Genomic DNA, 14,372 nt, shown 5'->3' on the forward strand with positions numbered 1-14,372 from the left:
TGTTCAAATCTGTAAGGAATTATTTTCTCGTAAGATATGATCACAGTCATGATTCTAACTCTTTGATAATATGGCACCAAACTCATTTAACCCGCATGAGAGAATTTCTTATTTAACCTTATAATCACCATACAGTTATGAGCCACTCTCAGTCAGATAAACTGTAGATTTTAAGCTCCTTTATGGTCTATTATTTTGTTCTTGCGTTGTTTTTACGTTACCCTGAGCAGACTGAACTAAATATGAATTGTTGTTTTTGCATTTATGATTGTGAAATCTTCACCGAGGTAGAATCACAATGGTACTGAACAATAAGTCCAGTCATGTTTGTATTCCATAAATACATAGTCGCCTTTTTACAACTTCCTCTATTCGGTAAACGCAATATTCAGATAATGGTATATACCAGGGGTCGGCAACCTGCGGCTCATTCATCCCTTTGCTGCGGCTCCCTCTGACTTTGGACTTTTCCTTTTTTTTACCATATGCCAAGTAATTCATAAAAATATAGAGGTTTTATCATTAGATTTTGTAATATAATTTATAAAATTGTAATTATGGCAATAAATCAAACATTGTCGCTTGTTATACGTCATTATTTATGCGCTAATGAAACTGCCAAAATTACACCAGTCGGCACGACACTTCTTGATTTTCTTTCTCCAAGTAAGCAAACTATGGCGAATACCAAGAAAAGAGAAGTGGCAGAAGAAAATAGAACATTTAATCCTACGTGGGCTGATTCGTTTGCTTTCACTGCTGATGAGACAGGTTAACCAGTTTGTTTAATATGTAATGAAAAATTTGCAAACAACAAAAATCAAATGTCGCAAGACACTTTCAGAATAAACGCAGCCTTTGGTAAAAAATATCTAGAGGAGATGAGAGAGAAAAGGCTGTTTTGGAACTGATGCGTAAGGCTAATTTGAGCAAAAATCATTTTAAGAAGTGGGTTTAGTCCACAAATTCAACTAAATATGCTAGTTTTGTGGCCGCTCAAGAAATAGTCAGGCATGGAAAGCTGTTCACCGATAGAGAATATATAAAATAATCATTCGTTAAGATTTCTGAGCATTTGTTCACGCACTTTAAAAATAAGACTGAATTTGTGCAGAACATCAGAGATATGCCCCTGTCTGCAAAGATAACCAAAGACAGGACCATACGAATGGCAGAAAACATCACCAGACAGCAAATAAAGCTATAAAAGACATCAATAAAGCTGTGGCGTATTCAATTGCTTGTGATGAATCTAAAGACATCTCAAAGATGTAGCACATTTGCTGCAGTTAGAATTTAAGTTCGGCGTTTTGTTAAAAGGACTGAATGAAACATGAAGTCGCAATTTTTCTTGAAAGTAACCGTAAAAACAACGTAATATTTTCACATTATGTTCAAGTTATTATTAACTATTTTATTGTTCTTTGCAAAAGTGTAATTTTGTTTTCTCAGCAGTTAACCATTATACATGCCACACCTTTTCATTTTATGATATAAACATGGTATACATAAAAGCATTGAAAACTAAACAAAAATGTTACATGTAGTATTTATTTTTTAATTTAAAATATCAAAGGGCACCCGGAAAACGGGTCCAAATGACTGTTTGAGTGGAAAAGGTTGCAGACTTCTGGTAAATACAGATAACACCGCATATGTATTTAACAATGCATGTATTGAAATATAATCTGATGTTTTTATTGCCCTGTTTTTCGATTTTTAATGGGAACACAGCGCCTGCAATGTTAGCAGTCTTCATCTGCCAGTTATTGGATTGTTCGATGAGAGTTTGAACGAACTTAAAATTGCTTCAAGTTGTTAAACTAAGCTAGTAATCATTTACAACTGTTGCAAGCTACTTTGACTATGGATGCTTTGTAGAAAGTCTGCTCAAAAACAGATTAGTGTTGTATCAATAGCATATAATTGCGCTTGCTAATTTTCCAACACAACATACATTATACATAAAATGGCAAACTAGAGGATTAGATCGAAATCTGGCTGACTGGCTAACTTTATGTTGTATGGCGGCTCGTTGTATTTGCTATGCAATATCATCGTCATGGCAATATGTACGCAAGTGTTTGAGGGGAATAGGTAAGTCGTCTCCTAGAGGTACGTGTCGCTCGGTGGTTCAAGGAGTTATGATGTTACATGTACAATTTCAGTTGAGACTGCAGCGCGGAATAGCTGGTCTCTGACCTTTGACCTTCCTGTGTCAGCATCAGTTTAAGGATGGCCGCTATTTGCTCCTCCCGCGCTCTTCTCTCTTGAGCGAGCTCTTCCGGAGTCAGCTTAGTCCTTACTGAGTTTCTAGATATGGGGTTTGAATGGTTGGCGGTAGTTGGTAGATTTACATTGTGTTGTTGCTCTAAGCTGTTATCTGGCAACGATTAAAACAGATATACATAATGTTATACAACTTGTGATCCAAGTAGCCTTACGATTCATGAACTTGCATATACCATAAAACCTCTATTTGAGTGCCATGGTGTTCAAATAAAGGTTTTACGGTACTTTCAAGTTATTACATGAACACTGAAGGTCAACAAATTATCAATACAACCTTCAACACTTCCTGCACTTTTTTATATATATATTATTGTATTTATTATTACTTATATTAATATAATTATAGTTTATATATATTTTTGACTATCACTGTTGCGTATAGCTACTCCCTTCAGTCTGCACCCTTTTCTAACCTTTTAACTCACAATTGATCTCTCATCTGCATTATCAATGCCATGCAACTCGCTTGTCCTACAAAATTCCAAAGGAATCTGATTTAGACAAGAATGTACCCAGCTCATGGGTGGGCGAGGTCACCAGGAAATAATTCCTTTATGATATAAAACCACATATTGTTCTTACATGCCCGAATTCCTGTAATAGTACACCGGCTTGCAGTAGAAAGCTGATAGCAGGTTTACAAATTTGTATTATAAAATATAGCGGATAGTCAATTATGCTAACCTAATACTTTGCTAACAGGTCACTCAGCGCATGTTATCTGATCAGTGACCTTGGCACTTGCACAAAATGGGAAGAGCTGTTTAACACATTATCTGAACAGGCTATAGAGCCAACAATTTTAGTTGGTCCTAACGAGAACAAGCTATTAGATACATCATCTTACTTTCTTTATTAACAGTGTGGCTGTTCCTTATAACCTCGCCCTCACCGTCTGTTCTGTTTCGGCGGCTTAAAGAGGGACATGTTCCATCGACTCCGTGGTTAGCTGGTACATCAGCTTCATCCTCCGAGTCAGCTCCCTCCTCAATACCAAAGTCAAAAGGGCACTTCTCTTCCCTAGGCTCTGCGTGTAGCACTGAATCAGGTTTGCCAAAGTTAAATGGGCATCTTCCACCTGAATCTTGAACCATCTTCATCAAATCCTCCTGATTGGTTACTGAGCTTTTGCTGCTGGAGTGTGACAGCGAATCGTCACTTTGGAAGGGGCAAAATAATTTGCTCACATCTACATCATCGTCTGCCAAGTACAGCATTAGTCTAGTAACACTGGTACGGTCTTTGAAAATCTTCATAAAGTTTTAATATCTTAAAGTTTAGCAATATTATTGCTTGAATTTGTGCGTTATAAGCAAAGCATTAACAACTTCTTGTTTTTAAATTTGATATTTCATTCTGGCTATTTTGTGTGGAATTACTTTGAAACCAAAAATCTTTATCCTAGTTTGATACAATGTAAAACAACTCCAAAGTGTTTGAAATTAGAATACGTTTTGAGACCTTCAGACTGACTTCATGGGAAACCCATCTTACTTCAAACATATTCGGTTTAGCCTAAAAAATTCACATTTTATGACTCTGAAACACCTAGTATATACTCCCTGCCACATTACTTGTATATTACATTTGCTGCCATTGATTCCACCTTTCAGTGTTTGATTTCACACTAGATGTCAATAATAAATAATATCTATCAACTGGAGAATAAATAAGGAAATAGCAGCCTTGTTTTTACTCACCTTTGGAGCCTGGCTGCTTCAACTTTCTGCCGTAGGTCTGATAAAGTGGGTCCTTGACACCTTGTTCTAACTCTGGACAAAAACCTTTTTCCAAGAACAGGTAAAATTTTTCTTTCATCGTCATCTCTTTTTCACTGGTTCTGTGAATGAATGAACAAAGGTCATTGCAATTTATGTTTGTATCATCGCAAGGTGGGCATTTTCGATACAGTAGTATTTTCGATATTATCGCTAAAATAGAAAAATAATTTCTAAATTTCTTATATCTGATTTCTAAAGCAACTGTTTGTCTGCTCGCAGCAAAATCGATGTGCACATATCTACTGCTTTCATTACATGCTTGAAATGCTGGGCACCTTTATACTACATACAAAGTATATATTAGCTAAAATCTTACACAAACATGAATAGTTCTGCACAGCCATCATCTTCTCAAGCAATCATCATGATAAGCCTCATCTTAACAGCGCAGTTATGAGTGCACAGGCTACAGTGTAGACTCAATGCTGATGGCTTGGCAAGGCAAAAAACTCCAGAGAGGAATTATGTGCTTATTAAAAGTTAAAACGACCTTAAAATTTGTAATTTCCAACTGTCCGGAAAGACAGCGTATCTACTTGACTTATGTATTATATCACATTGTTAGAGGCAAAGAAGGTAGGCAGAGGTTCAACAATGGTGGCTCATACAACCATATTGTTTTTCAAAATATGATTGATGGTAATAGCCTTTGGGCTCCAATCTAGCAGGTTTATTCTATTGTCTCAGTTCCATGTATGGCTATTATTATACCGTTTTCACACGTATTTGTCGCAACTCTCAGCTCCACTAGTATTGATTGGTGTCTGTGTATGAAGCTGTCAGCTGCGCTAAGAGTGGTAACTGACTGTGAAAGTCACCACAAAAACACCTGAACATCATGCGAATAGGAACCATGTATATGTATATGTTTGCTATAAGAACCATGTATTTGTTTGCTATAAGGACCATGTATATGTTTACGTGTAATCTACTGTTGGCTCATTAGTTTTATTACTAAATATTGAAACTAGTACGCTAGCAGTCATGAGCCTGCATCAAGAGAGATCGTCATGTATCACAAGTATGTGCACAATTATTCATAGATTTGGAAAGATGGTCGAGTGACACCGGAGTAGTAAGCTTGCCTTTGAATCTGGATAAGAGTCTGGGTTCAATTCTTGTGCAGTGCAATCTTTTTTCCTAACGCTATTGATGTGGCCTCGGACAGATGGACGAACAGACACGGCTCTTATTGAAAGACTGTAGTTTTACTATACAGCAATCTCTTATTGTACTGTAAAATCCTTGTGATATTTTTGGCCTTACACAGACAGGGAATTTTTTCTATTTCGTAGAGTACAGATGGTACTATGCTAATACCAACTGTATAACTGTTTCCTATTTGCTTCCACTTGGTCAATAAACCAGCAGTTTCTCTTGCCTTGCCTCATTGCCCTCGCTTGCAGTCTGTCCTTCAACTCCGACCAATGGTTGGGAACAATCGCTATTAGCATTAGGCTGGCAGTGTAACAATGTAGGTCTTGTTCATAAATTTTCGAGCAATTAATTCGTACGAGTGAAGCGTGTTTTGTGTTAATGTAAACTATGATATCTAAAGTTCACTTACTCCTAGGTATTTGTTACCTGACAGGATTGGTACGAGTCGGAATGATACAGTGAATGTTTCAAAGTAACCATGACAAATGCACTTATCCAAGTAGGCGTACATCTCTTCTTAGATAATCACAATCTACAGAAAGAGCAAAAGTTCGTCTTTTGTGCTTATGTAGCTCAAAATATCCACAAATTAGTACCTCAAGTTCACTTAATCATACATAATTATTATTTCTCAGGGTGCATAGTAGGCCTACATAATACCCCTTTATGTATAGCGCATAGTAGCAGGCTTACCAAGGTCATTGTTTAGACACGAGTGGTAGCCACTTTTTCACTGACCCAGATTTACATGTGTGCTCAGCTGTTCTCACCCGGTAGATTGTAGATGGTTGGATAAGTCACCCTCCTCTCGCTTATTCGAGTTGCTGCCATTTTTCTTGACGCATCTCTTTGTTTTGTCTCCATGCTGCCACTCTTCTTCACCTCGACTATCAATTGTTGGTCTCACAAACTTGGTGTTTAAATTCCCAAAGTACCAAAACAACCACATGACAACTGTAGTGACTATTCCTATGAAAATTGTGGAAAATAAATTCAGCTCTTCCATTTCTGTGGCAGCGAGTCAGGTGAGTGGTCCGACAGCCTAACTACCACATTGGATATTGATTTCAAGACATAATTAGCTTTAAGACAGCTCCCTCAGGGCAGCGCGTGTTTAATTATTTTATAGATTGAAAGACTTGGCTTCTTCTAATCCTCAAAACTAACAGAGAATAAGAGGCTTTTATACCTTTATCTGTTGTCTTAAGGCTCATCTATCCACACTTATAAACAAAGAACTCGTTTTTTTCGGAAAATAATTTAGATATTTTCAAAATAGACATTGTCCAGAAATTGAGCTAACTTGGTGTGCTAAAGAAAAAAGTAATCTACAGTCATTAGCACCATTGACACCAGTAAAAGTACCGACCGATGTTCTTCTGTTAAATTACTGCTCATCAAGTAATGCTCACATGTTTCTCACTGTAAACCAACCTCTTTAAACTCAAATATGAAATATTCGAAAACTTAGTAAAAACTCAAAACTCCAAAGATTACTAGATATGAAATCTAGAAGGAAAAGAGAATTATTACGAAAACAGGCACGGTTCTTAAGTACCACTAGCCTGAATTTATAAAACTATCAATACCTTTGCAAATTGTTTAAAAATTGCTAGATCTAGCAACGGTATATGTTTAATGCTATGCCTACAAACAGCATGGCTGACAAAAGGTTAAGAATTAAACAAGGCCAGTATGAGATGTAAAACAACAGGTAGGCCTATATGGTATAAAAGTAAAACAACTGAGATGTTACAAATGTGTAAAATGCATCAGGTAAAAAATTCATAAAGTTGATACATTGTGTGGAGAGGAGCAGAGGACTAGCCGCGCTGCTGAAACAAGGATGGCAGGAAATGGAAGAGTTAAGTTATAATAACGCAAAGGCAAAGGAATGCTTAACCATGAAGGAACATAATCTTTAAATTATGTTAATCATATATTTTTATATTTTAATATGTTGTTATTTTACATATTTTGAAAGAGTACAATAGTGCCCTCATATACTGCCCATGGCGGTTATGGGAAATAGTTTTTCAACTTATTGTTTATTGAATAAATTGAAAGTTGAACTCAAACCATCTCAGTAAATAGCTATTATGATTGACTCTTTGTTCAACCTATTAATTGTCATAAAATTATAAATTCTGACTCCAAGGTCGTTTAAACAACTAGTGCCAACAAGATTTCACTATTTTTTCTCCTTGTATGTTCTCTGTCCTTGACATTGTTGCTTCCATTTATGGCAGCCCAAGTGTCAATATACAAGAGGGTTGGCCTGAAACAATTTAATACCAGGCCTTGATTCAAGACTGCTTCTCAAAGTTCAACTAAATAAATATATAGCACAAGTTTCTTTATGAAGCAGGCGTTGAATGGCAACGGTATAAAAAAAGCCTGTTGTTTTTAAGGCAATCTCAAAATAGCCTGTAAAAAGTTGAATAGTGACCATGCAAGGCCTGACAACTCTGGCCTAAAAACTCTGGTCTGACTGCCTTTAACTATGTCTTTGAGGACTAGAAATGGCCTGCAGGTTGGCCTCTTACTATGACCTTGATAATTAGACATGGCCTGCAGGGTGCCCTCTTACTATGATCTTCAGAATTAGAGATGGCCTGCAGGTTGCCCTCTTACCACAACCTTCAGGATTAGACATGGCCTGCAGGTTGTCCACTTACTACAACCTTGAGGAATAGACAGGCCTGCAGGTGCCCATCCTCCTGTTTGGGTCAAGGAACATTAGGTTTAGAGTTTATTTTAAGTTTCAAAATCAGTGGCTTTTTCTGTTTGAAACTTTCCAAGTGACAAGCCGGCCTACCCCAGCTGTATTTTAGTATCCTACTAGAGGAAAAATGCTAATAAGTGTTTTGATTAAAAGTTACAAATGTTTAAAAGGCCATACGCTTCAAAGGTGTAGGCTCTATGCAACTTTCCAGTCAGAGAACAATATGCCTAGTCTTTTGTTACTGTTTTATATATATGTGCATGTATTAACAACGGCATGGGTAGCATATACATAGTACCTTGACAGCTTCATAACCCCATTAGAGAGTTGGCTGCTATTGAAGCAATGTCTAATATAACAAAGGCTGTGAAGAGGGTTTTCTTACTTTTTGTATCAATTCTAGGAATGATCACAGTTCTGATGTCTTTGCAAGGAAAGCTTATTATTGAAAGGTTAGTTGGCAGCTGCCAGGTGTGTCGCCCATAAAGGGTGGTGCACTTGACAAGGTTGGTGAGCGGCTGTCAGGGGGTCAGACACCCTTAGACACTGGTGCACTTGACAGGGTTAGTTAGTGGCTGCCAGGTGTCAGTCATCTATTATACGCTGGTGCATGTTGTGAGGTTAGGCATGAGCTGTCAGATGTCAGTCACCCATTAGACGCTGGTGCATGTTGAGGTTAGGCATGAGCTGTCAGATGTCAGTCACCCATTAGACGCTAGTGCGTGTTGAGGTTAGACATGAGCTGTCAGGTGTCACTCACCCCACTATTCTGTTGTATGCGGTAAGGAGAGAATTCTGATAGTAATTACTAGTTGACTGCCATGAAAACTCAGCTCTTTTCTCAATGAGTGAAAGGTTTTAAGACTGATTCAAAATAATTATTATTGATTATTATTATTCATCTGTCTTAAAAATTTATTATCTGTTAAAAATTAGTGTTATCTGTTCTTCTGAATTTGAGTACTGAAGACTCCTTGACCTACCACTAATTATACAACATGTGAATACCATGTATACAACATGTAGACACTATGTGTACAGTATGTAGACACTATGTATACAACATTGAAATTCCGTGTATACAACATGTAGACACTATGTATACAACATGTAGACACCATGTATAGAACATGTAGACAATATTTATACAACATGTAGACACTATGTATACAACATGTAGACACCATGTATAGAACATGTAGACAATATTTATACAACATACAACACTATGATATGTATACAACATACAACACTATATGTATATTATAAATTGTAATCTGTTCAATTAGGATACGTCATTTCAATGAGTTAAATACACATGTATATAAATTCATTTTTATTCATTAATTGCGAAGGCTTCATATAATAAATTACACCAGAATGAGCTTATAAATTATTATGGGTGAAAAGGCTAAGTAATATACATATTAATTAGACCTGCAAGTTGCTTTTTCATTGGTCCTTTTGTAAAACCAGTTAGCACTTTTACTGATGTATTTCAATGATAGGACTGTGTTAGTTTGTGTTCAAGCAAACCTCTGTACAATTTTGAGTTGTTGCTAAACAGACCTCAAATTTATACACGTCATTTGTATCTTTTCGTGCAAACACAAAACTATACAGATGAGATACAAAAATGCAATGCACAAAATATTAGTTTATTTTCATCTTCTAAAACATGGTGATGATCAACCTTGCAGCCTCTGATCACCGCGTAATTCTAATTTAACATTTTTTATTTCTACTTTGTACTCATGTATATAAGAGTGTAGACACTGCAAACATCAGACTTACCTTGAGTTACTTACCATCTGCACTATGTTTAATCTAACTGACCTTCCAACTAACTTTAAAAACTGCCATGATACTGTAAACTCAATCTGGAGCAACCAACCATAATATTATCAAACATGCGATTTCATTGGAAGCGGTGTGAGCTGAATCATATGTGCTTGCTTTTTATGTTGATTCAAGTCTTAAGAGTAAGTAACACACTTTCATATCATGTCTCCCTTTGAACAGGGAACAAACAGTTTATTATAATAAAGTTCTACAAATTTTTACTAAAGAGTATTAGATGAGCAGACTGCCCTAGCCTTCTTTCTCTCTCCGCTTTGTACAAGTGATACTCAAACATTAACACGCCATTTTGTCATTGTGCATATTATTACACATTGATAATGTTTACCGGCCTCCAAAGAGCTAAAGCTTTAAGTGTGTTACAAGGCATCTTTAGCTTGAAATACTCAAATAGTAGCTTTATGAAATCATCAGCCACTTTATAAAATAGCTCATTTTTAACTCTTCTTGCATTAATCATCTTATAGTTGTTTTCATTACTTCATCGAAAAAATTTTTTAGAGTCTTACGCTAGCTGAGATGGAAGCTATATGACTATAATAAAGTAAATGATTTTGTATATAGAACAAAATTGTAATATTAAATGCACAAATATTGTAGAGAGGGATACATGAATATGAAAGGCGTCTTTAATGAACACCTGATTATCAAGGTATGTGGTAAGCATGTGCTCATATTCATAGATGGATGTGTATTAAGAGGCCTGACAAGGTTATTAGCACCTTTGGCAGGTCAAAAGGTACTAATTAGGTTGTTACATCTTACTTCTCTCCATATGATATCCTTTTAGGTAGTTTTTACAGTACTTACTACAATACAATTGTATTAGGCGCTTTGGTATAGCCAGTTATGTAACAGGGAGATAAGATTACTTCTTAATCTCTGCGAAGAGAAAGTGGGAACCTAGGCTATTATTACAGCAGTATTTCATTGTCGCCAATGCTAAATCTCAAACAAATCGCTATTACCTGCCTTGTAACTTTCAATCAAACGTTTTAGTGTCTGCATTCAACCATTAATAATTGCCAATAAAGTAATATATATATATATACAATAATAGTAAATAATATAAAAAAATATATATATATACATGTATATATATGTATATAAATCTCAAAGTTTGTGTGTATGTATGTGTGTATGTCCTTCGGTATGTCTAGGTATGGCTATTAAAATCTTGGAATTAAAAGCTCGCTCTCTGCTGGAGTTGAACTCATGAAGATGGCAACCACAAGATTTGGACTGCAACACTGGAACCGCGCACTGAGCCACCAAGCTACGCTGTTCTCATGATTCTGTTGCTATTATCACACAGCGTATACCCTTTTCTCGATTTTCCACGCTAAATGACGTATTAATCGAAACTCTATGAAGTCTATTACCTCTATGAAAGATGGAGATGCGTTTTTCGTAAGGTTTAATTACTGAATTGGTAAAGGCCAATACTTTTCATGCAGGCAATTGTATTATATCGAGTAGGAATAGCCTCTACATTCTCTCTTTGTTCGGTCGGACAAAGATAGTCCGATATCTCAATTTTACATTTGTACCAGTATCGAAAGGTACTAGTATGGAGGTATTCAAAGTTTTGATGGATAGCTTTTGCTGGAACAATAACTTTTTTACACACACACTTTTATGCATGAATAATTATCATTAATTTAACATATTCATGATTTTTATTTTGTTTTCTCAGTTCGTATTAGTTGTATCATTACCAAATCATATTTTATTGTAATCGTAGCAAAACAGACTTAATTTAGCTATTACTTGCTATTTATTTCACATTTTAACACTTTTATAGTTGTTTTATTTTGCTTCTTAATTTATTTGACCAGCACAAACATTTTCCTCATAATATGAAGTTTGAAAATTACATTTGTTTGACAATGTTTGAAAACCTTTACAGTTGTTTTATTTTTTCTCTTAATTTATTTAAACTGCACAAAGCGCTTTTCTCGTGATATGAAGTTTGAAAGTTAGAAGGGTAACTGTTGTATTTTGTTAAATGGAAATAAATTTTCTGTGCAAAGACTTTTGTTACCCGGGCAACGCTGAGTATACATGCATGAATATATATATACCTATATACATATAGGTATATATATATATACATGTACTATTAAAATTGTTATTAAGATTATATTTGTTTGGACTTGCATATCATTACAATTTTCATGCTATAGATTTCGTGACAATCACAAATATTCTCTGTTCATTTTGAACTGTTTTGCGATGATTACAAAAAAAGGAGAGGAAGTTGTCACTCGAAAAAGCACTAGCTTAATTATGCTGCTGATGCCAAAAGGCTTGCTCTAGCATGCGTATAGTTTAGCGAATACGTGTGCGTAGGTACGTATCATAATCATAACATAATCATATTATACTAGAGGTCTGAAAGAGATGAGAAAATACCTACTAACGAGACAACACATAGGAGCGAGATAGAGGCCACATACAAATGCAGCAACTATCATGGTGAACTCATCTTGGCATCACTGCGATGTGATGGGCAGAATGACTGTGGGGATTGGTCCGATGAGATGGGTTGTGACTGCAACAGCCGGCAGCTGTACAAGTGTATGGGTAAGTAAGGCTGCCACAGCAATGCTGCCGTGTAAACAAAGTAACGACATAAAGATTAGAGCAGGCTTTATGCTGAAGTCGACCAACAATATGACAAAATAAAGCATCCATACTTTTTTCTATAGATTTGTAGATATGTTTAGGGAAGAGTATCAATTAGCACAGGTAAATATGTGAGACTGCTGGAGTTGTCCGAGCAATTTTTTAAAGCAAGTCCTAATCCGTCTAAACTCATCTTCACCGAATACATCCAAAGAGTATCATCGTAATCAAAGGGGGGTTAGAATGTCATTTGAGAGAACAATACTGCTTGCTATGAGTGAACTTTTACTCCTTCAGTTGCTATTGTCAAACATAGCAAACATTATATTCAGCCGATTAACATCCTGTAAAATAATCTAGGTGCAACTGTAAGACATATTCATAGCGTATTACGTAGGTAGCCGGTATTGATCAGGTCTGACCTTGTAAGCATAATAAGTGAGCTTAATCGCTAACAATAGGTATGATATCTGCTCTACAATCAATATTACGTGTATATATCCCAGGCTCAGGCAAATGCATCCTGAAGGAAATGCTGTGCGATGGGTGGAATGAGTGCGGCGACTGGGAGGATGAAATATGTTCCTGTACGGCTCGGCAGTTCGCGTGCTTTCAGGACTGCATTGCCAACACTGAAGTGTGCGCTGGACAACTGCTATGCGGAACTAACTTGCAGAGCTGGTCAGATGAACTGGAGGAGTGTGACTGCCACAATTGTTGAGACATTTTTTGGTAGCTGTTTTCCAATAAAAGGTTACATATTTTAGTAGAATAATAAGGTACTATTTTAATCTATGCTGATGCCAATGTATTTCTAATAGCTCAGCGCGTTTAGATATGACCAATTTAAAACATGACCATTTATAAAACGGAGAATCAAATGCAAAAACTGATATGGACGGAGGAAACAATAGCTAAAGTATGAGCCAGTCATGTTAAAACAGTGGGAACAAAAAAAATATCTAGCAAAATAAATTAGTTTTTAGAGATATTGAATTTTTGGTATAAAGTTGTGATAGAATTAGTGACTAGCTTCACATTGTATGTTGATTTTTATTATTAAAACATGAGGTAAGATAAATCGTAATGTTTTCAGTGATGTTTTAAACAAATTTCAACTATTTGTTTTTGCAAATGGAGTGAGCAATAAGTTTACAGAGAACGTTCGTTATTTTTCTAGTTTAATATAAGCAGACAACTCCCAATTTTGGTGCCTTAGCCTAATCTTAGTACATTATGGTGCTTAAAATTGTTTATTGAATTTGGCACTACATTTGTCAACTCTCGTTGCCTAAGTCAACTTGCTAACAAAATGTTTACATGAACAATTGCTCCAAAGGCATTTTAACAAGGATTATATAGCTTGTATTCTTTAAGAAGCGTATTGATGTTATTATATTTGCATGCTTGAATTGCCTGTGTATTTAGCCTTTTGCTTAATTTCAGACACTATATTATAGAAAAGACATTGTAAAGCTTTTTTTGATCGTATATATAAATATATTTCTATGACCTTGAACTACAGATATAAAGACAACCAACTGATTCAAAGTCACCTTAATTCATAGGAAGTTAACAGAATTACAATAATACACAATGAGGTTTAGGATGAATCCTAGTTTTTGTATAGTTTGACAAGGTCTTTTCTGCATCTGTGACATAAGTAGAGAGTTACATATGTAGTCCAGTTGATTCTACCAAATATATATTATCATTATTATTATTATGAGACAGACGTCTAATATGGTATTTATGACTACTGTAAGTGAAAATAGACCATTGAGAAACAATAAAAACTCTGCCTCTGATTACACGTACTTATTATGGTTTGACTTTTGTTGCTATGAAAATATGTTAACAGCTTGTAAACGTGTCACAGAGTTACCACTTGATGACTCAATTTCAAGTTTGAGCAAGGAGACACGACT

Source organism: Watersipora subatra, chromosome 1 (assembly GCF_963576615.1).
Source record: "Watersipora subatra chromosome 1, tzWatSuba1.1, whole genome shotgun sequence".
NCBI classification, from domain to species: Eukaryota; Metazoa; Bryozoa; class Gymnolaemata; order Cheilostomatida; family Watersiporidae; genus Watersipora; species Watersipora subatra.